Below are 22,936 nucleotides of genomic sequence, written 5' to 3' on the forward strand. Positions count from 1 at the left end.
GCTTTGTCCATATTACATGTTGAACAGACCCCTTACTGAATGAAATGGAATTTACCTCCTTTTTGTATCTCATCCTAGATATGATTTCTCCCAGTAAGTGTCATGAACACCCCGCCTCTAGTCCTTTGGATGCTTTGCCCTCCTGGTGCTTCTGGAACATATGTCCTTCCTGTCACAGTATTTATCACACTATAGCAACTTCCTTTCACCTGCCTTTCCTACCATCTAGATGATAAGCTCCTTGAGGAGACACTGCATCTCTTAGATCCCCATTGCCTGCACCATATATACAAATAGTAGTAACTCAATAACTATTTCATGAGTGGATAAATAGATGAATATATGAGTAGATGCATGGAAATAGGGAAGGAGAAAAGGGGTTAAGGATGACCTTTAAGTTTCCTTTAAGCTCTAATATTTTATGATTACACACTTTGGCTCTTTTGAGGGAAGGTAGTTCAAGCTATTTGAGAAACAATACAGTGATGATAGTAGGGTCAGTGGTGACTTTCCTTTGAATGGACTTTGTTTCTGTGGGGGAGCTGGCCTTCCCATTCTGTGGAGAATTTCATACTCCCTGGGCTCAGCCTGGCCCAGAACTTGGAAAGATCTCTGGGGTGTTCATTTTTGTCACCCAGCCTGGGTAGGAGGGTGGACGGGTAGGAGGGGAACCGTTTTGGGAAAAAGTGTTGGGGAGTGTTTGTGTGTGTGATGAGTCAGGGCCATGGAGCTAGGAGCCCTAATCTCTGCTCTGCTCTCTGTGGGGGTAGTTCTCACCAGTTGCAGGGGGGTGGAGGACCACCAACTGTCTTTAGAAAGTTTTCTTAGTCATAGTTTATACCAAGTCAGCTGGAGCTTTATGTAACTGGGCCTTTATTCCACAGACAACAGGGTATGATGGGGTCAAAATGGCTGCTACTCCTCCAGCAATGGCACCCACCTATTCTAGTCCCTCCTAACCACCAGCTGGGTGACATGCCCTTCCCTTAGGAAATAGCACTTTGAGGGCTAAAGGCCAAAGACACATATTTCCACTGGAAAATAGTTGGGGTTATCTTCATGAATTCCATGGGAATGCCTCCATGCCTTCTGGGGGTCTGTTCCATTCTCTCCTGTTAGTCCCACACCAGCTAGGGGCAGTGAGAATATAGTACCCCAGGACTCCAGAGTTTGCATGAGCCAAGCAGCAGGTGATGGTCAGGGCATTGGCTTCTGTTCTGGGCTGTGTTCCCTCTCCAGTGCTGCTGGCAGAGCTCTCTACCTCTACTTTCTTATGGCCTTGCTCCCCAGACAGAGAGAGACTCAGTATTGCATTTCTTGCCTCCAACACTAGACACAACATGAGTTCTATGGGGGATAGCTCCAGAGAACTTCTGAAATGATTGGAGGGATGGAGGGAGATACATGAGAAGAGAAGGAAACAAGAGAGAGGAGAGGTTGGCTGCTGGAGATTTGCCTAGCTCAGGACACCTGACTATTGGGTCCACTGGGGAGAAAGCAAAGCTCAGGGGTCTAGGGAGAGTTGTGGGGCCTTCCGCTTGGCTTCTCCAAGGTAGACAGAAAAAAAAAGTCTAGGTTTTCTTTCCTTTGCTACTGGCTGGACGGAAAGCCTTCTTTTAGTGCCTCAGGTCCAAGAGGCTGGGGCTGTAAGCTTTGGGTAACTGTTTTTGCTGGGGCAGGGTACTAAGGATAGTGTGACTGTGGGGTCAGGTCCTGCTAATCCCCAGAACAAGAAGGAATAGAGGCATTTGAGAAGGTAAGCTGGAAAATGAGGATGAGATTCCTGACAGTGGGGATGGCCACTGTGGTCCAATAGTCTGGGAAGGAGGAAAGTTCTGGAAAGAGAGTTACAAAATCAGGTCTCTGGTCAATGAACATATTCTGGAAAACAAAAGTGGAAGCTTAGCAGGTGGTTTGCGGGAGCCTCCAGTCATTTGTTATGGCTCTGTCCCTTTATCAGTGCAGTGGCAGCAAGAGGCCTCCCTGAAGCCAGATGGAGAAGCCAGAAGGAAGGGCCTCAAGGCAGTCCTGAGAGTGAGTAGAATCAGCTGAGAAAGAGAACGAGGGTCGGGGTGCAGAGAGCGAGATTGTGAGAAAGGCTGGAAGTTCCCAGGCTAGTTTCATGCTGATCCCCAGATTTCTGAGCCATGCCTGCATGGTACAGGGCTGTTGGGTGGCCGGGTCAAGTGGTATTAGTGGTGAAGGAAGAATGAGAAGACATGAGTCTCCTCCTCTTCCCAGGTGCTTGGAAGCAGGGAGATGCACAGCAGTACCTCTCTGGTCCTACTGAACTAAGATAAGAGTCCAAGTTGGAGAGAGGCTGGACTTGTCCCTAAACCCAGAAAGGAATGAAGGAATGAGAGAGTGCTAGGAAAAGAGGGAGAAGGGACATAAGTTCCCCTGCACACCACCAGGTGCTAGGCAGGGACAGCGCCAAGATGGCCAGAGGCTGCAGCCCAGGGCTAAGGCAGGGCTAAGCTAAGATCTCTAAAATGAGATCTTGATTCAGGCTGCCGCCTTCTGTTTCTGAGCTTGTGGTACAAGCGGGGTTGGATCTATTTCTACCTTCACATGCTGAGCCCCAAATCCCTGGAATATCATGCCCTGCTGCCTTATCTGCAGTGCTGGGACACCATCCAGTAGATTATTTAGGGCTTGGGGAAAGTGTCCAGGAGCAGGGACCCAGGGCGCTTAGTGGTTAGTGTGATCTGTATCCACACTGCCAAGTTCTTGGCTCGGATTTGCTCCTGTGATTGATGTCCTAGGTCTCCTTTCTTCAAGATGCAGCTGTTCCTGCCCTCTCTCTGGACCTCAGAGAATCACCCATGATGTTTCAACTGCTTCGTTGGGTTCCCTCACTGTGCTTACTTTTAAGAGGAGGGGCACAACAGAGCAGAGAGGTTATACCTGCAAACATCAGAACCACATTGCCTGGGCTGAAAACCTGACTCTACCTCCAACTAGCCATATGACCCTGAGCAAGTCCTTTATGTCTCTGTGTTTCCATTCTATAAAAGAAGGCGAGTAATAGGACTTACCTTGTGGGCGTGTTGTGAGGGTTGAACAAGATATTTTGTGGAAAGTCATCTTTGTTCTGTGGCTTTCTGCATAGTAAGCTCTTAATAAATGTTAGTTCTTGTTTTTCTATATGACCAAGCCTTGCATGTCTCATCTGCCCCAAACAAAGACAGTGCATTCCAGCAATGCTGGCCTCCTCCTTCCTGTATCAAAAACAGCCCATGCTCAGCCCAATTTTTATGCACATAAATGTCCTCCCACCTTCTGTACAGCTACTCATACTCCCCCACTCCAAGGCCTAGCTAAAGAGCCGCCTCTTCCCAAAGTCTTTCCTGGTGATTCTAACCCACACAAAGCTCTTCCTCCCCTGACTTATTGTGCTTCCAGCCAGTGCCTTGAAATTTACCATTTAAACCATAGAACTTGAGAGCTGGAAGAGTCTTTGTAAATGATCCCGGTCAGTTGTTCTTACTCAGGAGTAGTTAATAAGCAGCGATTACATTGCTACAGCATCTGTTAGCACTCAACCCAGGCATCACTAATTAACCACAGCACTTCTGCTAAGCCCAAATGCTGCCTCAGTGTCCTTCTCAACACAGTGCTTTAGGAGATCAGCACTAACCCATCAGAAGTGCTACTACCATCCACAAGCCAGACAACTAGAAGTAATCTATATGGGTAAGGTAGCTGGAGCTTTTTGAGGTGTAGAGACCTGCTTCAGGCCCCAAGGCACTGGGATACAACACTTTAACTTGTCTTCAGGGCTCATTTGAGGGGACAAGGGGAATTGGGATGGTAAGGAGGCTCAGTCTCTCCTCACACAGACTGACCCAGTGTGCCCGTGCTTCCAGAGTCCCTGTTTTGTGCCCACAGCAGGCCATAGGAGCTTCAGTGTCTTGAAAGACAGATGGATGCTGGACATCAGGAGCCCAGAGTGGTCATCTTCATCTGTGACTGGTCTGCTTAGGGCCACAGGGAGTCCTTCCTTCTTTCAGGGTCTCCATCTCCATCCATTCAAGGGATGGAGAGAGAAATGGCACAGTGGGATGCCACCTCTCCTGGGCCCTGAAAGTTGTGGTGAAGGGTCTTTTGAATGGTGGTCCTTTGCATTGCGAGAGGGGGGCAGTAGTGGAAGCATATGGCATGGAGGGGTCACAGTTGACATCCAGATTGTTGGAGGAGTTTTCACCCTTAAGTAGGAGTTCTGGAGAGCTAAACAGCCTCCTCCTCCTAGAAGCTGTTGAAAGGTGGCTTCAACATCAGCTCAGTCCCACAAGCTTCAGAGTGCTACCCCTCATGCTTGTTCCCCTCTCCCCACCCTAGCTACCTCTCCCAACCTTCTCCTCCCTCCCACGCCCCTTGAGTTTGTGCTGCCATTCAAGTCCCCTCTGCAGACCTGCATGGCCTCCTGGCTGAACTCTTTAGTCATGTCACACTTTGCTGGAATTTTCTTTCTAGAACTTAGATTTCATTATGTCATCTCTGCTTAGACATCACCTCGTTGTCTTCAGGAGAGAGGCAAACTCCTTGATCTCTACACTATTTACATTTGGGATTGTATAATGTGTTGTTGTGGGGCCTTCCTGTGCACTGCAGGATGCTCGACGGCATCTCTAGGCCCTATCAACTGCACGCCAATGGCACGCTGCCCTGCCTCCCATGTTTTAACAGTGAAGATGGCTCCAGATATTGACAAATGTCCTCTGGGGGGCAAAATTGCCCCCGTCAAGAATCACTGTTTTAGCTATAACACAGGCTAATAACTTAGTACAAACCTACTTAGCTCTGTGCTAACGGCTTTCTATGGATTGTGTCATTTAAGTTCAGAACATTGCTGGAGGGTAGGCTCTCTTAGTATCCCTGTTTTATAGGTGCTTAAAAGGCACCCATTTGGAAGGTATCCAGATCTTTCAAGAAAGGCAAAGACTTTTTCCTTCTAGTGGCGTAAAACAGAGGGAGATAATTCAAAATCTCTTCTCCTTGAGGCCAGGGCCACAGACTAGTCAAGGCAGGATTTGAACCCAGGCTACCTGTTGGCAGGATTAGATTTCTCCCTCATGTGCCCTGTCCAGCCTGCTGTTTTCCTGCCACTCATCATGCCCTTCCCTAGTCACTGTCTGCACTCTGCTTCCCCTACAAGCTCCTCCACAACCTGGTGAAGTCTATTCACCACTCAAGGCCTAGGCAAAACTCCTGACCTCTTCTCTGTGCAGGCCCCTATGCCCCAGCAGGAAGAAGTAATAACTCCCTGTAGTTCACATACAGACACAGCCTTGGTGGTACATTCTGTCAGGCTAATTGTGCAGATGTCTGTCTTCCCTGCCAGACTGTGAGAGATCTGGGGGGTCTGGTTTGTCCTTTGTAATGATGACCTGCATGAGCCCATGCCCCCCAGATGCTTGAGGAATGGGATGAAGTGGGGAGGTGTGTGATACACCGGACACCAGGAGCAACAGTGTCTTTGGGCACACAAACTAGACAAAGCGCTTCTCCTATGGGCTGATTTGGCCCCTCAAAAGAGTACAAGGCTGGAGGAGCCACAAATGGCTGGAGTTTGGCCCCCTTGGCAGGAGGCCTTTGAGACATGCATAAACTGCAGTCTTAAGGAAGTGGTGGACCTCAGGCTGCCTGTCAGATAGAATCCTCCCGTTAGCTCTCATGAGGTTTAGTAGGAGTGAGCATGCATGTGTGTGCCCACTGTGAGTATGTGTTAATATGTGTGCTCATGTGGGAAGGTAGGCAGTGGGGCCCATGCCTGTGTGGAGTGACACTGTGAGCATGTGCCACATGCTGTGTGCATTTCTGTCAGGACATGTGCATTTCTGTACTGCAATACTAGCACATGTGTGTACTTATATGGTCCTATCAACATAGAATGTAGGTCAAGGGACCCACAGGCATTCTAGAACTCTAGAGAATGCAGTCTTCTCTCTGCCCTGCTCCCTTTGTGGGATGGAGGGAGAGAAAGATGCTTTGGAATGCCTTCCCTGGAAGCCACATTGGTCTCTCTTTTGCAGGCAGGGTTTCTGAGGCAGAGTACTCAGAGAGCTCCCTCCCTTCTCCCTCTTTATGGGCTGGAGGAATGAGCTCCCATGAGGACAAGAGGAGGAATATATCTCTTGGCCCTGCCCTGCCAGCTCAGACACAAGCTGGCCCCAGATGACTGGATGACTGTTGGATTAGGGAGCATGGTATCTCAGGGCCAAAGGTGGTGGTGAGTGGGATGGGCTGAATGAGTCATGGCCAAAGCCCAGTTAGCAGCTCATGTCTTGTTCTCTGTTGATAGAACAGAGAAAGGACCTTCCTGATAAGATGTCAACATTTTGGGGGTGACGATGGCTGGACAAAGAGAGAAGATGCAGGGGCCAGGGCCACTTCCTAAGACAGGGGCCCAGGATTGTGCCTGTAGCCACATGTTCAAGTGAGTGTGTCTACCTGGGTAAGTGTGAGGTGGGTGCAGGGCCGTGTGTTCACATGAGTTTATGTGCAGCCTGAGCTAGGGCGTAGTCTCAATGTGAACACGTAGAGCTCTATACCTATCCTATCAGAGAGTTCAGGTAGCTGGCATGGAAACGTCCAGGGACATTTCTGGCCTCACTCACATTTGCTTATACCTTATGGTAATCTGTGTATAAGTGTGTCCCCACTGCACACCCATGGAGCCCACATGTGCATTTATCTCTGCACTTCCAGGGGGGTTCTGACCTCTTGGCTCAAGCTGAAATTCACATAGGCACGTACAGCACTCACAGCCCCCAAATTCCTCTACATTTGAAAAAGACAAGGGGAAAAAAAGGGCCAAGAGACAAGAGGAGATAAAAATAGCTGAAAATAAGCTCTTCAGATCAGAAAGCTCCCTTTTTTAGTGACTCACAAATTTTCCAGACTGAGTGCACACACACACACACCCCACAAAACACAAACACCCAGTCACGCTGCCAAGTCATGCACACATCCTCATGCAGATGCCCTCGGTCTCATACATGCTCAGACTCTGAACTCCCAGGTAAAATACCCCCCAGAGGGGTGATGCTGTGGCCTCTGGGGGAATGCTCTCATCTGGAGCTTGGAAGGCATGATCCACTTCCCCAGTCCCCTGCAAACACATATTCATATCCACCTCCTCTCCCAGCTTCTTCTGACTTCTCACTATTTCTGGTCCCCTTCCCCATCTTGAAATGGGACGCCCGCAGGAAGAGGTGGTCTTGCTGTCCTACTAAGGATTGCGCTGCTTTCTTCAGGAGGCTCTGATGCTGGAGGGCCAGACAGCTCTCTGCACAGGATCTCCAGAGCTGGCCTCACTGCTGGTGAGAGAGGAGACAGTTCCGGACGCCATGCAAGATTTATGAATGTGTTTTGTTAATTGCATTAGTGGCTCTGTGGGAGGATGGTGTGTGCTTAGGCCTTAAACAGGCAAGTGCAACAGAGGCATCTGTAGAGGAGACAGGACTGAAGCAGTGTTTACAGCATCCTGCAATCCTGGGGACACCACGGTCCACTCCTCCCCCACCCTCTTGCTGACACCCTCTTTCCCTCCACTGCAACTGTCTACATACCCCACAGGACTAACCCTTCCCCTCTTAGGCTCCTCTAGTCTAGAAAGAGTGGCCAGGTTGGCAGCCAGCCTTGAGAACCCACTTTTTGCTCACTTTCTTTCTCTCCCCTCCCTTCCCCCTCTTCTTTCTCCCTCCTTTCTTCTTTTCCTTTATCTTCTTTTCCCCTTTACATCCTTTCCTCCATCCTCTGTCCACCTTCACCCCTGTCTGTGAAGCCCAAATCTGCTTGGTTCTAAGTATTTACATCACTCAGGCTAGAAAGGTCCCTAGGTGCCCCCTAACTGTCTATTCACAGAAACATGACCCACTGGCTGAGTCTCTGGGGTCCCTACTTCCCAGGACTTAACTAGGCACCATGTCCCTGAACCTTTTAAGAAAATGGGGAAGTGGAAACATGCAAGGTGAAAGGGACAGCTAGAGAGGATTTGCCTAAAAATTTGAAGCCAGTCTGAGGAAGTGGCTGCTGGGCAGTGGACCCAGAAACATGTCATGTGTCCATGGTTATGATGAGCTCCTTAGAAGGTAGATGTTAGGTAACCATGCCCATCTCACTTGGGGTGCCCTCTTCTGGGGCCACTCTGGGACTTTGTTTCCTCTTCTTCAGCCTTTGGTGCCCTGAGTGATCTGGGACCTCAGCCTTGGCTGTGGCTAGCAGTGTGGGCTCTGCTCTTGGGCTGTCTGAGGTGGAATCCTTCCCCTACTTTCCAACTCTGAGTTTGATGAGTTTATGTCTCTGGTCCTTCATTTCTTTAATTGTCAAAGGGAATAATACTAACAATACCTACATCATAGGGTCCTTTATGTCTGTGGTGCTTAAAACAGTGAAAATAGGCAGGTGGTAAGGTCTTCATAAATGTTAGGTACATGACTCAGGTCAGCTGGCTTTACCTTTCTATGCCTTATTGTCCCCTCAGAAGCATGGGAATGAGGAAGGCTATCCCTTCTCTAGAGGATTTTCTGGGACAACAGAGAAGACCAGAGTTAAGAGTCAAGAGGCAGAGTCAAGAGTCCTGAGGTGGTACCCTCCCTCTTTCTGTTCCCCCATCTTGGGGGCGCTTGTGTCCACCCTACCTTCTCTCCCTCCTGCCTTTGAGTCCTCTGCACAGCTCTGGCCCAGCTCTGGCTTCTCATTACTGTATAACCACCTCTCACAGCACGTTTCTCCAAAGGAGGGCCCAGGCTGTGGGGATGAGGCTGAGGAAGGGGAGGAAAGTGGCCCAGCAGGGCCCTGAGAACCCCATCCCCTCCTCCCTTCTCAGAAAGCCACCCTTTCCCAAGATGAGTTCTCTCCCCATCCCTCTCCCCAATTTCTTAATCTCCAGTGCACGTAGAAGCTGCAAAGTGGGACAAGGAAGGACGATCAAACAGAAGATCAAGGGGCTGAGGAATTGGAGCCTGTGTTCTGAGGCTAAGGTCCACCCGGATCCTTTCTAGATTTAGAATTTTTCTCTTTTAACAATGGAGAACTCAGACTCCTGAGGTCCAGGGTCTGAGACAAGCTGAGCCCATCTGGCCCTGCTTGCAGGAGCTTTCTCTTTCTGACTGGAGAAGGAGGCATCCCCGCAAGTTCTTGGGCTGTTGTGGAATGCAACACAAACTGCATCAGGAGATCTAAATTTGGGCTTTGGGTGGACTGCCCTGACTTCCTCAAGGTGATTGGTCTTTAACAGTAGATGAAAAAGGTCCTGAAACTCAACGTTGAACCATAAAATAGTTCTTGCACTTCTCACATCAGGACTTCTCTGTTATAATTCTTGTCATTGTTGGAGACCAAGCAGTAGTGGATATGGGGAGAGAGATACTCAAAAATTAATTAATCACATTTTTCTTTACTCCAGGCCCTGAACCAGGATGATATCTTAGATAGGTGAACAAATGGATAACAACCTTACCCTTGAGGAATTTAAAATCTAGAGCTTAGAAGCTCTTTAATATTGCAAAACATATACTCATATATCTAGGGAGCAATAGTCCAACGCTTTTATGTCTGTGAATGCTGCTAAGGCACCTAGCAACTGATTGCTAAGATCTGATTTCTCTGGATCCTGGATTCCTGATGCTTTAAGGCAGTGATTCTCAACCTTTTCCACATCATGCATCTCTTTATAAATTGATTAAAGCTGTGAACTTCTTTCCAGAAAAATATCTAGAGCATAGACACTCAAACATCTGCCTATAATTTGATGGGCATCTGAGCCCAGGAAGCTGATGCAATGATCTTGGGTTTAGAGCCCCTGTTTTTAAGAGTGGGAGGCAGCTGTGTGGCCTGCACTGATGGATATATCACTGCATTTCCCAGCAGGAGCTGTGTAGCTGAATTGTAATCACAGTGTTCTACCAGAGTGGATTAGGGGAAGCTGGCTGCTTGGCCCAGACTCTAACTTTCTGAAAAATTTCTAAATTCTACCAAACAGCAGAAATATGCATTTGCAAAAATCCTAAATTATAATCTTGGTGAGGCTGCCAGTGAACTCTGTGACCTTGGCCAATTCTCTTTCTTTCTTTGGGGTCTCATTTGTCTTGTCTGTGAAGTGAAGAAGGGCTGGGACACTGAAGTAGAGTTGAGGTTCCTTCCATCTCTGATGTGCCCTGAGTCTTTGTCATGGTGGCACACAGGTATGTCTTTTACTGAGGACACAGGACAAGGAGCGGGGGTGGGGGAGGGCGCGGGGGTGATGAGGGAGTCTCCAGGTGTGGCAGCCCTTGATTCCAGGGGCTGGACCTGAGCCCTGGTGAGGAAAACTCCCAGCTACTGCTCCGAGCTGTGCTCCTGGCCACCCCCAGAGCTCAGAACCTCCTCCCCCTGCACCACTTTGCTTCCCCCTGCAGCTGATTGCCTGGGCCAGGGCTGCAGTGGCTGCTATGGGGATTTAGAAGCTAAGGCTGCCTGCTCTGGCAGAGGTTACAGCCTTATAAATCACAGTTCCATGGGGGAGGGTTCAGCACAGCCCAAACCCTTAGTGATGGAGGGGAAGTGCGCTTTTCTGTGGTAATAACCACCGGGGGCTTCCTGGGCAGCTGGGCCCCTCCTGTGATGTTGCAAGGCCTCTCTGTTCCTTGGTACTCATTACAGATATCTGAGAAGGGGTGCCCTGCACAGAGGAGTCCTCTCCCCTCCCATTGTCTGGTTGGGTCACCTACTTGAAGGGTAGAGAGGGGTAGAGAGGGGTAGAGAAGCATAGCAGGTCTGCTCCAAGACGCAATATGCTGTGGGTCTGTGCTGTTCCTGGGGCGTGGAAGTGGGCAATTCCTAATGTCACCTGTGGCCTTTAATCTTCTGGCCCAGCCATGGCTTCCACACAAATCAGAGGGCTCAAGTGTCTGACTCTGGGACTGGACATTGCAGGAGCCAAGTGATTCGATCTGCCAAGTCCCTCCTTTGAAATCCATGCCACCTTTTCCTTCTTCTCTCCCATGGCCTCCTCAGCACCTCCAGGCCAGAATTTAAATGTTATTAACTATAATTGATCTGCTTAGGTCCTCTGAGGGATTGAGAGGGAAGAGCAGTGAAGCCTGAGGTGTTGCAAGCTAGCAGAGGCTTCATGGAGCCACTGCCAGGGCTCAGGAATGCTCACCTTTTTGTCTCAGGGAGGAAACCCTTGGAAAGGAGAATAGAGAGGCAACTGACTCAGCTGCAGGAAATGCTCTTCTCCAGTTGGTGCTAGTTGTCTTCACACACTCACCCGTGCCTATACAGTACATATTTGCACACCCAGTATACCAGTCGTATGCTAATAGACACATTCTAAACCTGTCTATATAATTTCTTTCTTACCAGAAAAATATATGCAGACCCTACTCATATCTCCATATAAACATTCTTCTCTTTCCTTTCTTTCTTTCTTCCCGTACATGCAATTGTCATCAGCATATATGCTAACATATAAAACTTTGAATTATCTAAAGCTCATGCATATACCCTTTCTTAACTCAGCCTTTTAAACATGCAGTGTATGGACATACCTAGAGACAGGACTGTGCAGCCCACATGCACATACCATGCTTCTCCATCCCAGACCTATGTGATAATTCACTCTATCACACAACTGCTCTGCTCTCTTTCCTTCACCTCTTGGTTGAGCAGCTATCCCATAGGTGGAAACTTCTTCCCCTAGCCACATCTCTTCCTCTGGAGTTGAGTATGTGAAGCATTGTCACAGAAGGGAAAGATTATGCTGGTAGGAGTCTAAGAGCATGGGTTCTTATAAGTTATTTTGCTCATTTATCTTTGTATAACCTCACATGCCTCGTGAGGCCTTCAATAGATAGATACTAAAATTCAGCCTCAGTTTCCTCATCCATAAAATGGATTAAAATACTGTCTGCTTTATCTTCATGATGGCAATGTTATGTGCATCAAACCTGATACATAAGAAAGAAGTCTGAAAGTGTAATGTGCATCATACCCTGGGCTATTAGGGCAATTTGTTTCACGAGTGCAGTCCAAGAGCTGGCAAAGGTAGGGACCATATTTTCCTTGTGTGAGCTGGTCCTAGTGCTGCTGGTCTTGCCAAGGGCTGCTGGTCTAGGGCTCAAGGAATTCATTCCTGGTCCTGCGTTTCTTCTTTCTTCACCCTCATTCTCACTTCTGTCTGTTCTAGACACATCATGGTTACAGAGCCAGGGATCACCAGCACTGAGCCAAGCATCTGCCCTGGGCATGAGCAAGCATCTGCCCTGGGCAAGCATCTACACATGGGCCTGGCTCCCAGGCTTACACCTGGGAGAGAGTTCTCTGTTCCTGGACTCTAGGGCTGTGCTAACCAGCTGAGTCCAGAATTAGAGCCGCCATGGTGTGGTGAACTCCACATGACAATTCACTCCAGGGTTGAATCTTTTACCTGTGCTCCCCTGCCTAGGTTTGTGGCAACCCCCCAAAAGCACCTTAACATCTAAGATGGTACAGGAAGGCCAATTTTTGCCTAGCCCAGAGTGAGTCCTCAGTGCTCCAAGCCACAGCGGCTGGTACAGGCTAGGGTAGCCCTGGAAGAGGGGAGGCAGGACAATTGAGGCCAATGCCAGCTTTGGAAAGAGGCCAGCAGCTGGCACAGAGCTGGCTTATGTCCAGTAAGAGCATGTGAGAGGTGAAGGGGCCATTCTGAGGGAGGGCTGTCTAGCTTTGGGGCTTAGAATAATCTCAGATTCAGCTCAGAGCCTTTATTTCTTTAGCTCAGCAATAACAAATTTGGGATAGTACTTGTCTCCTTCAGTTACTCTTCCCTGGATCACTGTTCAGAGAAAAAATTCCAGTGGGATACCGGGTACAGATAAACGTTTCCGGACATGCCAAGTGGACTGAGGTTGGGGTACCAGGAAACTGGGCTCCTGCCACTGGCTAATGGGCCTTGGAAGCTCAGGGCTCCCATAAGTGAACCCGGGAATGAACATGGGTGTAGTGGAAGAGGGGCCCCAGGTAAGCCTATCCCTTGCACAGGTCCCGCTTTCTGCAGGGAGTGACTCTGCGTGCCCCTCCTCCCTCCTCCAGCTCTGCAGCAGCACCAGGTTTCCAGCAGGCCGGCATGAAAGCCAGGCCTGGAGGGGGCTGGGCAGACAGGGACCAGAAACAGAACCGGCCTGGGGGTGGAGCCTATAAACACTGCAAAGCTCCAGCCTGGCTCCACCCCTTCCCAGCCTGGAGCTCAAAGGGATGACATCACCCAGACTGAGGGCTCCAGCCGAGAAGGGCTTCGCTAGCGGGGAAGCCGCACCTGCTTGGCTGAAGGACTTCCCGGCTTCGCCAGGCGGTGGTTCTCTTCTGTGTCCTGAATCTTATTCAGCTTAGGGGTCTCTGCTTGGGGGTCTCGGAAATGGCACATGGCTATTCAGACTTCCATGCCTGGGGCTCTGGTTCTTCCACCGAAGACCAATCCCAGGGGCAGTCCGCCCAAGCACCCCTCCCCCCACCCTGCCAAATGCGCCTTTTCCTTGCCAGCACAGCTGCGCTCCATTTTTCTGAGGCTCCATGGAGAAAGATTGGATCCCTAGTTCTGACCAGGCAACAGTCAGCCCACAGCAAACCCTTTGTCCCATTCCTGTGGGTCCGTGTCCCTTCCCCCACCCAAAACCCTACTGGGTGCTTGTATCGCCTGCTTGCAGAGCATATGCTTAGCTGGTTGCTTGGTGTCTGCTGTTTATCCGTCTCTTCCTACTTAACTTCTGTTTCTGCTTGGCCCATCTGGCTCCCGTGGTACCTGTCTTTCACTCGACTGAATTGTGCCTCCACGCCAACGCTGTGTTCCCCACCCTCCTCCTCTCCCTCTACCACTTCCCTCCCAGGGCATTGCTCTTGTTCACTCGGGTTACTGGCAGGAGCCCTGGACCTTTGGTGTAGGGAAGTGAGGGACTCCTCTAGCCTGGGGGACTGCCCCAGGCACAGCTGGGGAGCCTGTTGTGGGGGTCACTGCAGTGTTCTGGGGATGCCGTTGGAGGGGTGTTGAGGTGGGTGGTGGAGCACAGAATGGAAATAGCCTTTGGACTGGAGAGAGGGCTTGGTCCTCGTGAAAACCTCCTTCTCCTCAGATCCTTCTGAGCTTCCTTCCTACTAGACTGCATTTTGGGGGTAGGAGTGGGGTCTCCCAAGTCAGAGTCTTGTACATATTGCTCTCTGTCCGCAGCAGCAATTGGAAAGTGACCTGTGAGTAGCGGCGGGAGAGAATGAGGCCAGGGAAGCCCCAAGGTTCTTCTGACCTGGAACCCCAGCCTACTTCCAGCTCCTTCCTGCAGAGAAGGGGCTGTGGCAGTCCAGTGGCTTGGGCAAAAGAAAAAAATGTTGGCAGCCAGAAGCTGCAGGTTGTTCATGGTGGGTACCCATAGGGGAAGGAATGGCCTTCCCTGCTCCCCTTGGCCAGGAGTACCCTGCTGGGGATCAATCCCATCCCAGCACATTGCAAACTCCTGGCACTAGGCTCCATGCTGCCAGAGCTACTGCTCTGCATCCCCTGCCCCTCCCACCAGCTTGCACACCCTTGCACACACTTGCACACCCATGCTGTGGCTCACACTTACCCCTCCAACACAGCCTGCTTTCTTCCAGGCGTGATGTGACAGCTTATGGCTTCCCAGGACCCGCAAAGGGGTGGTGGAGGCTGGGCGAGAACGGAGGAGAAGCAGTGGAGCCCCACAGGGGCAGGGCTGTTGTTCATCTACCTCTCTGAACCTGGGTTGCTTCTCCTGGCTAAGGCTGGATGCCGAGGAGGCTGCCCTGGGCCTGGAGTCAACAAGGATCCACGTGCTTGGGGACCATCGGTTGCTGGTCCCTGGAAGCATCTGCTTCCCACGGAAACCCACAGGGCTTGGCTGCCAGGCCTCGCTGCATGCCCACTCCTCTGGCTCTGTTCTCTGTCTCTGTTGTTCCATCTGCCTGCACCACCAGCTCCTGGCTCTGCTCTCTCGGCCTCTTTATTTCTCTCCCAGAACCTTCCTTCTGCTCCTCATTTCTCCCTATCCTTTCCCCGGTCTCTATCTCCTCTCCTCTCCTCTCCTCTCCTCTCCTCTCCTCTCCTCTCCTCTCCTCTCCTCTCACCACCCCCCCCATCTCTCTCTGTCTCTCTGTCTCTCCCTCTCTCATGCATATTCAATAGCTCCTTGAAAATCCACCTAGATGATTCTATGTGCGAAAAGCCTAGATCTGCTTCAGGAATAAAACTTCTCAGGCTGTGACTCTAGGTCCCCGTCTCTGACCCCAGTCTGGATTAATTGCCTAGAAAATGTTGGTAAACCCACCTATTCTTCCCCAAGCATGGCTCACTCTTGGCTCTTCTGATTTGGGGCCAGGCAGCTGTAAGGGGTATAGAAGCCAGACAGACAAGCCACAGTGCTTCGGTCAAGACACATGGCAGAGGGCACAGAGCGTCTGGGGCAAGAATCTCCCCTTCAAGGGATTTGACGAGTTCAGTCCTGAAATAAACTTAGGATCTAAAGTGTCTGATCCTTTGGTGATCTTACAATTCTTTTACATTGTTCTGTTATCCCCCTACAACTCTCATGGGAGTCTCATAAATGAAGAAACTGTGGTGTTTAGTGTGGATGTCACTCCAACAGGCAGCTCAGCACTTGAGGAATGGAACTAGAAGCAGAATCTCCACTTTGGGATTTTCAGTCCCTTGAATGTAGCAGGTGAACAAGCAGAAAGAACCCAAAAGAGGTGGAAAGCAGCAGTTAAAGGAGTCAGGTGAGAAACTGCACCCAGTCTGCTGGGAGCAGGGAAGAGAGAGGGAGAAGAGAGAAGAGGGAGAGGGGCCAGTGGCAGGTGAGTGCCAGTGCCCTGTCCTCTCCTGATGCCCATTAGTTTTACAGTAGCCACCAGGGGGAGGAGGTGGGGATGGCAGCACTGTGTCCTCTTGTTTCCACATGTTAGTGAGTCACTCCCCAGTCCCAATTATTCCTCCATCTCCTTTCTCTGCCTGTTCATCATCTGGCCTCAGAAACCCTTCTCTGCTTTATTCTTCATTCTCCATCCCACCTTCAGGTCACCTGCTTGTCTTTCCCCTACATCTTCGGGGTCCAGCCCTTCCTTCTGTCCTATGTCTCTTCCGTGTTTCCCATTTCTTTACCTTTCGTTGCTCCCTGAGCACCTCCTCATAAGCCCCACTTCCTGGCTCACTGGCAAAGTAGCCAGTGTATTCTCATGGTGGCTGGAAAGTGGCTCAGAAGCAGAGTCCATGTAGGAATGGATGGAAACTGGCCTGTCACACTCCTCCCCTATGGCTCCTGACTCTGGTCTATACTCCCAGGGTGCTCCCCGTGTGGCTGTCTTCTTTATGGGCCTCATGGGGGTTGTCAGCTGAAGCCCCACCCAATGTACACTTGTGGCAGGTTTGCCCCCCAGCCAGAGGCTCACCTAGAGGCCCCATTGTAGGGCCCTTCAGCAGCTGTGCAGTAGACAGACATCCTTTTCACAGGGAAACTCCAGACACCCTTTCTCCTGCCTAACACACACCAACCTCCAGTAGTCAATGAGAACAGTTTAGCCCTGGGACTCCTCCCTTCTGCCTCCCTGGCTTGGCTTGGTTTTTCTTCCACACCCAGGTACTTTCTTGTTTTTGTAGGGGACTCCTGGCCAATGACTTACTTTTTCCTTAATGTTTCTTTTTTATTTCTGTCCAGAAAAAAAAAAAAAAAAGAAAACAAAAAAACAAACCCAAACCCAAGCAAACAAACCCTTCAAAACCCACTCTACATTTTAAAATAGTGCCACCAAAGAAACTGCATCGGTCTGGGCCTCAGACCAGCAGGTGGGGAGTGGGCACAAGCACACCCCTGACTCATTTTCATTTGTTGCCCCTCCTCTTACTCCTTTGCTGAGCCCTATCTCTTGTGTTTGTGCTCTGGGCTCATGTGCAGTACAAGTAGATGGAGTGAGAATGTGGTGCTGTGACATCTTAGGAGAGTGAAGATCCAGGTGAGAGGCAGTTTCTCCCTCGGATTTCATGTAGAAGACCATGAGGGAGCATCTAGGGCTGAAAGAGCTCAGTTAGGTTCCAGCACAGCTCAGCTGGGTCCAGCTGTGAGGTCTTGGGCCACTCACTAAGTCTCCCTGAGCTTCAGGTTCTTATCTGTAAAGAAGGACCAATAATAATCCTATCTCACAGCATTGTTGAGAAGATTAAATGAGAAAATACAAGTGAAGCACTTTGTAAATTATAAAGAGCTCTAGAGAAACTATTATTTATGGAGCAGATGTTGAGACATTGGGGCTAAAGGAGAAGAGGGAGACAGCAAGTAGCACTTGCCCTCTAACAGGCTTAGTGAGGGAATTCAGAGAACACAGACACCTGGCAGCCAGAGACCTTAGCCATAAGGAGGGCAGATCTCCACTGTCTCTACAACCTCTGCCTGTATGTAGTATCATCCTTTGCTTGGACAGACACAGACTACATGTCCCAGCCTTCAAACCCTTGTCTTTGCATTGCAGATTTGCGGAAATTAGGTCAACACATCCAGGTAGGAATGTGAGGCCCAGGCAGGAGAGGGGATTGGTGTCTCTGAGCAGCTTGATTTCCATCATAGATAAGAAGACAGAAGGAAGCATTGTGACTCAAAGACAGGTACCAGATACATGATATCACTATGAAATTAACAACGAAAGTGGGTAAAGGAAACATTAAAAGGCAGTGAGAAATCTTTTGTCCTTCCTCGCTGAAGAAGGCAGCAAGCTTGCATTTAATGCTTCTGTCTGGGTTGTATCCTTGTGGAATTGTAAGTTCCTCCTGGACAAGAACCTTGTCGTTTTGGATTACATTTCTGCACCATGCCTTGCAGACACATCCACTTAATACATATTACTTGACTGAGTGATTGGAAAAGAGCAGGAACAAAGAGAGACGGCATTAAGAGGTGAGCTGTTTTTATATAATCCATTGTGTAGAAGACCTGAGCATCCCAGCATTTCTACTGATTGGGCACAATTTAAATTCAGCTTCCTGCCTGAAAAGAAATCATAACAGCAACAAATCCCCTGCCTTGTACTCTTTATAGTTTGGCAGGTCTGGCTAGGGTAAGGACATCTGCCTACTGGGGGGAGAAGGGACTGTTGGTTCGGGGAGGGAGATGTGGAATAGGTATCAGGAGCTACAGAACTCAGAGAAGCAATGTAGAATGTTAGAAGGGACCAGTTGGTCCAATAATTACTGGAGGAAAGTGAGGCCTAGAAAAGCTAAGTTAGTGGCTTATTGGTAGCAGAACTGGAAATAGAGCAAAGGTCCCTGACTCCTGGTTTTGAGCTCTTCCCAGGACTGCAAACTACCTCCTAAGAATTGAATACAACAGGGGACACAACACTCCAAAGAGACTGAGTTTGAGGTCTATGTCTGGCAAGGAAGGGGAGGTCAGATGTAGGCTGAGAGACTCTATCCCAGACAATGAATAGAATCTTGAGGGCACTGGCTTCCCACCCCCACTTCCTCCTTGATCCCAGCAGGACCTGCAGGTGTGAGAGCTTCCCAAGGAAGCAGGGATCAGGGAGGAAAGTTTGGAGAGGGCACAGCCTGCACCAAGGCCAGCTTGAGGATGGAGTCCCCAATCTCCAGGCTTTCCTGGTGACTCTTCCTTTGCACTCAAGCTTGGTGAAGACCCCTCTCTCCTTTCTGTAGCTGGAGGAAGATGGGGTGAGAGCCTTGCTTTGGCTTCTGACTTGTTGGCTATGGCTTCTGGTCTCCTGCTTAGATGGAAACAGGAGGGTAAGAAGAATGGAGAAAGAGAAATAAATACAGCTGGAGGATGAAAGATGATCATCTTCTGTGGGGGGTTAGGGAGCCTCTAGGAAGAAGAAGACCATTTGGACACTCTGCTCAGAGGTTGAGTTGGGGATTCCTGTCTCAGTGGGCCATTAGAAGCAGCTAGCACCTGTGGGAGGTCAGAGACTGGAATAGAAACCTGACAGATTTTGGAGCCAGTTATTTTTGGGCTGAAGCTTTCTTTGCCCTGGGTCAACTTACCAGATCTTTATGAGCTTAGTTTCTCACTCCATAATATGGGGCAATGATAATACCAACCATAAAGACTTGTTGTGCATATTAAACAAATACATGTACTAGAATTCCTAGAATATAATACATGTTCTTAAATACTAGTTCCCTTCCCTTCCATAATCCCAGCTGGGCCTAGCCAACTCTCTCTGCGCTCTCAGCTTCTGAGAACAGAGAAGACCAGACAAACTTGAGATGCCCTACCTCACCCAGTTCTGGCAGAGGAGGGTCCAGTGATTCTCACCGAGGGTCATCTTCCAGTGGGATCTCCCTGGGAGTCACACCAGGCAACTAGAGCCCTGGGTCACAGGTGAGATTCCTCCACTTTTGTACATATGCTTTAAAGACTGGGTGGTTCACTTGTTAAGCATCTGACTTTGGCTCAGGTCATGATCTCACAACATCAGGTGACCTCAAGCCCTAGTTCGGGTGAGCATGAGCCCTGGGTGAACCCTTCTCTCTCTCTCTCTCTCTCTCTCTCTCTCTCTTTCTCTCTCTCTCTCTCTCCCCCTCACTCACTTGCAACCCCCCCTCAAAAATAAATACTAAATAAATAAATAAAAATAAAAACAACAATGCAATGTGGTCACTACAGTAGATCCTGGGCTTCAAAAGACATCAGGCTGCTCTGAAACCACACTTTGCAGGATGCACAGTGGCAGGGAGCACTTTTGGCCATGAAGGCTCTGAACCCCAAAACCCCATGCTGACGTGTTTGCTCTTGTTTTGAGAGGTGAACAGGTCATACCTGCACCAGGCCGTCTGTTACCTGCAGTAAGAGATGGGATCTGTAGACAGATGGAAGTTCAAGTCTCAGCTTCATTGCTTTCTTGCTGCATGACTTGGTCAAGTGGTTTTAACTCTCTAAGCCCCAGTTTTTCCATCTGTAAAAAGAGGACAATCTCTTTTGCTTCAAAGATCAAGTTGAGATAGGCACCTCATGTAATCACCACCCAATAAATGATAACAGGAATGGTGCTTTTACATGATACTAATGTAAATCACCTACAACCAGATGAGTGAATTGGTTGTCTTACACTGTGGTGAGGCTTTAAACTTCTTCATTAACTCTGATCTGATCTGTCCTTTAGCCTCATGTAAATTAGACCCAATCTCTCAACCTCTCCCCATAAGCCTGAGCCTCTAGAGTCTGCATCTCCTGAATGGCTTTGCTGTGAGTGACCAGATCACACCTGGCTGCTGGCTCACCTGAACATAGCCTGTAGGTCTTTTAAAGCCCAGGATCTACTGTGGTGACCACATTGCATTGTTGTCGTCCTAGGATGACTTCTTGGGAAACGAGCAAGTGCTTCCTAGCAAGAGGATGGGCAGAGGTCCCTGGAAGAGGGATGAGTATCTGTGTTCTGGGGCTGCCTCCTCAGCAGTTAGGCTGTCTGCTTGGGTGCTAGCTCAGACCCTTGCTGGCCTCTCAGCCTCCCAAGGAGCCTGCTGCATTCAGGACATGTGACCAGCCCTTTACCCTTTGTGCCCCTTGCCCACTCACAGCAGACCTTTTCAAACCTCAATTAGCCACTTAGGGAGAAGAAAGAGCAAGTGCAAGCTGTAGAAATCTGTCTAGACCATGAAGAATTCTTTCCCAAGCCTGCTGTTGCCATGGCAGCCAGCTGGGAACACTGTTTCCAGGGCCTGAGGCACTCAGACTTGCATGGGGGGGTTGCTGCCCTGCTGGGCTGCTGCCCACTCACCTCCCTGCCACCACCTCCCCGGCCTCCTGGCTCCCTTAGCAACAGCCATTACCATTGCCATCGCAACCACCACTGTAGCATCTGCACTGGCCAGGAGCAGTGTCCAAGGAAGCTTGGGATTGAAGCAGGGAGTTAGGGAGTATGCATCTGTGTGTGTATGTGTGTGTGTGTGTGTGTGTGTGTATGAGGGAGAGAGAGAGAGAGAGAGAGAGAGAGAGAGAAGAAAGTGCCAAGGTAAGAAGTTGGAAAGGAAAGGGTTTGGCAAGCTCAGCCATGATAATTATAAGGATGCTAAACTTGGGGGTCAATGGACTTTTGGCAATCTGATGATTATCCCTGAACTTCTAAGAATAAATTTGTGTATTGGGTATATGTGGAGTTTTCTAGAGAAAGGGTTTATAGTTTTTATCAGATTCTCAAAGATGACTAAGGTCCCTAGTAGGTAAGAACCTTAACTACAGAGGCTTTTGCTTTCAGTCTCAGAGTTATCTTAGATCGTGGTTATCAAGCAGGCTTGAGAGATATGCTTAGAAAAAGGAATGAGTGTGGCCAGGATAGGAGCAGATGACATGCTACCTGGTCCATATCTGTAGAGTGCCCTTAGATTTACTGTTTGCCCCACTGTGAATCTCTGGGAATCTTTCTCCTAATGCCACCCTAAATATTCTGTCCTTACTCTCCTGTCTTGCAGCTTTGCCCTGGTTTAATTGTGCTAATCACTAATGTTTACTGTGTGTCAGACCCTGAACTTGGTGTTTTATTTAAACTATGCACAGTCTTCCCATCTAACCCTCATACAGTTCTAAGGAGCAGGTTCTCTTATGACCACCATTTAGAAGATAAGAATATTGAAACGAGAAACTTAAGTGATCGTCCAAGTTTATATAGTCAGAAGTCGGAGAAGTGAGGGCAGCCTCATGGAGGGGTTAAGAGATTGGCCCTAGACCAAGATGCCTGTGTCTGACCCCAGGATGCACCCTGTTATCTGTGTGGCCTGGCCTGTGTTCTCACAGTGGCAAATTGAGGATACCGAGAATTCCTTGCCCAAAGGAAGTTGTGGGAGTTAAAAGGGTTGGCGCTGTATTTGAAAAGTGCTAGGAATAGTCTCTGTTACCAAATAAAATAGAGCTAGGGTAGGATTCAACCATAGGTCTACCTAATTCTAAGCTCCTGTAGCATGCCCACAAGGGTTTCAGTGGTGCTTCACAATCCTAATGCTAGGGCTAGATCATGATAACATGGAGAAACACAAGCTCTAGACTTGGGTGGCCACTCACTGAGGGCGGGGGAGTCATAGCCACTTATGGGGCCTCAGTTTCCCGACCTCTAAAGAACAGGAATAATAAGGCACCACGTTTTCTCAGAGGATAGTGGGTGTAAGAATCCCAGTTGATTACATGAAGGTCAAGTGAAACAAGATCTAGGAAAGTTCTGGTAAACTGAGCCAAGCTACAGAGATGTATTCAATACCCTACCTTGAGTTCTCATTCACACCTCCTGGGGGGCTTTGTGCACCACCCTTGGCTGGCAGCTCAGGGCAGGGAGCCAAGTGTGATACCCACTGAGGTGGGCAGATGGCATGGTGTCTTGTGGTACCCATGTGCCTGGGTCAGCAGCCAAAGTGAGGATACTTAAGAATTGCATGGAGGAAGCAGAAAGGCAGCAGGGGCCCAACTGCCCCAGGTTTTGTTGGCATGGTGGGAGGGAGGCAGGTGTCCCTGTGAGGCCAGAGGGAGAAGTGAGGGCAAGGCTGTGGGGTGAGCCATGGAACACCCTCCAGGGCTGTGTGGCATCCTTCTCTGTGAGGAGGGGGTAATTGGTAGAAATGAGAAAAAGCTTTACTAGCCACTGCTGAGGAGAAACACAACAAGGTATTATCCAATCAGCTAATGGAGGGTTCATAGTCATCTATAGGCTCCTAAGGAGAACAATTTCATGTTCCCTCTTCTTTTTGCCCCCAAAAGGCTCATGGTGCTGAGAGCAGATGGTGAGGGGGAAGAGGGTGGAGTCTTTATTCTTGAGTCACTTGGCTGCTGGGGTACCTTTTTGGGGTGCTGGGAAGTGTAGCACGCAGCCAGCATTTTGGACAAATAGGCAGCCTGATGGCAGGGAGGCGCGGGTCAGACAAAGGAGGCGATGCTGTGAATGACTCGTGGCCCAGTCAGAAGCTGTAATTGGAGGTGATTAATCT

The 22,936-nt window shown here is 49.4% G+C and overlaps 1 protein-coding gene across 1 annotated transcript in view; it reads right to left on the reverse strand.

Moving 5' to 3' along the window:
* JAM3 (junctional adhesion molecule 3) overlaps positions 1 to 14,716 on the reverse strand; it is a 123,024-nt gene extending 108,308 nt beyond the window's left edge. Inside the window, exon 1 of the mRNA XM_019421456.2 lies at positions 14,580 to 14,716. The gene's annotated coding sequence lies outside the window, so the exon portion shown is untranslated. The remainder of the gene's footprint in view (positions 1 to 14,579) is intronic.
* Positions 14,717 to 22,936: the final 8,220 nt, after the last annotated feature.

This window comes from Panthera pardus, unplaced genomic scaffold (genome assembly GCF_024362965.1).
Source record: "Panthera pardus isolate Hobbes unplaced genomic scaffold, ASM2436296v1 HiC_scaffold_12, whole genome shotgun sequence".
NCBI classification, from domain to species: Eukaryota; Metazoa; Chordata; class Mammalia; order Carnivora; family Felidae; genus Panthera; species Panthera pardus.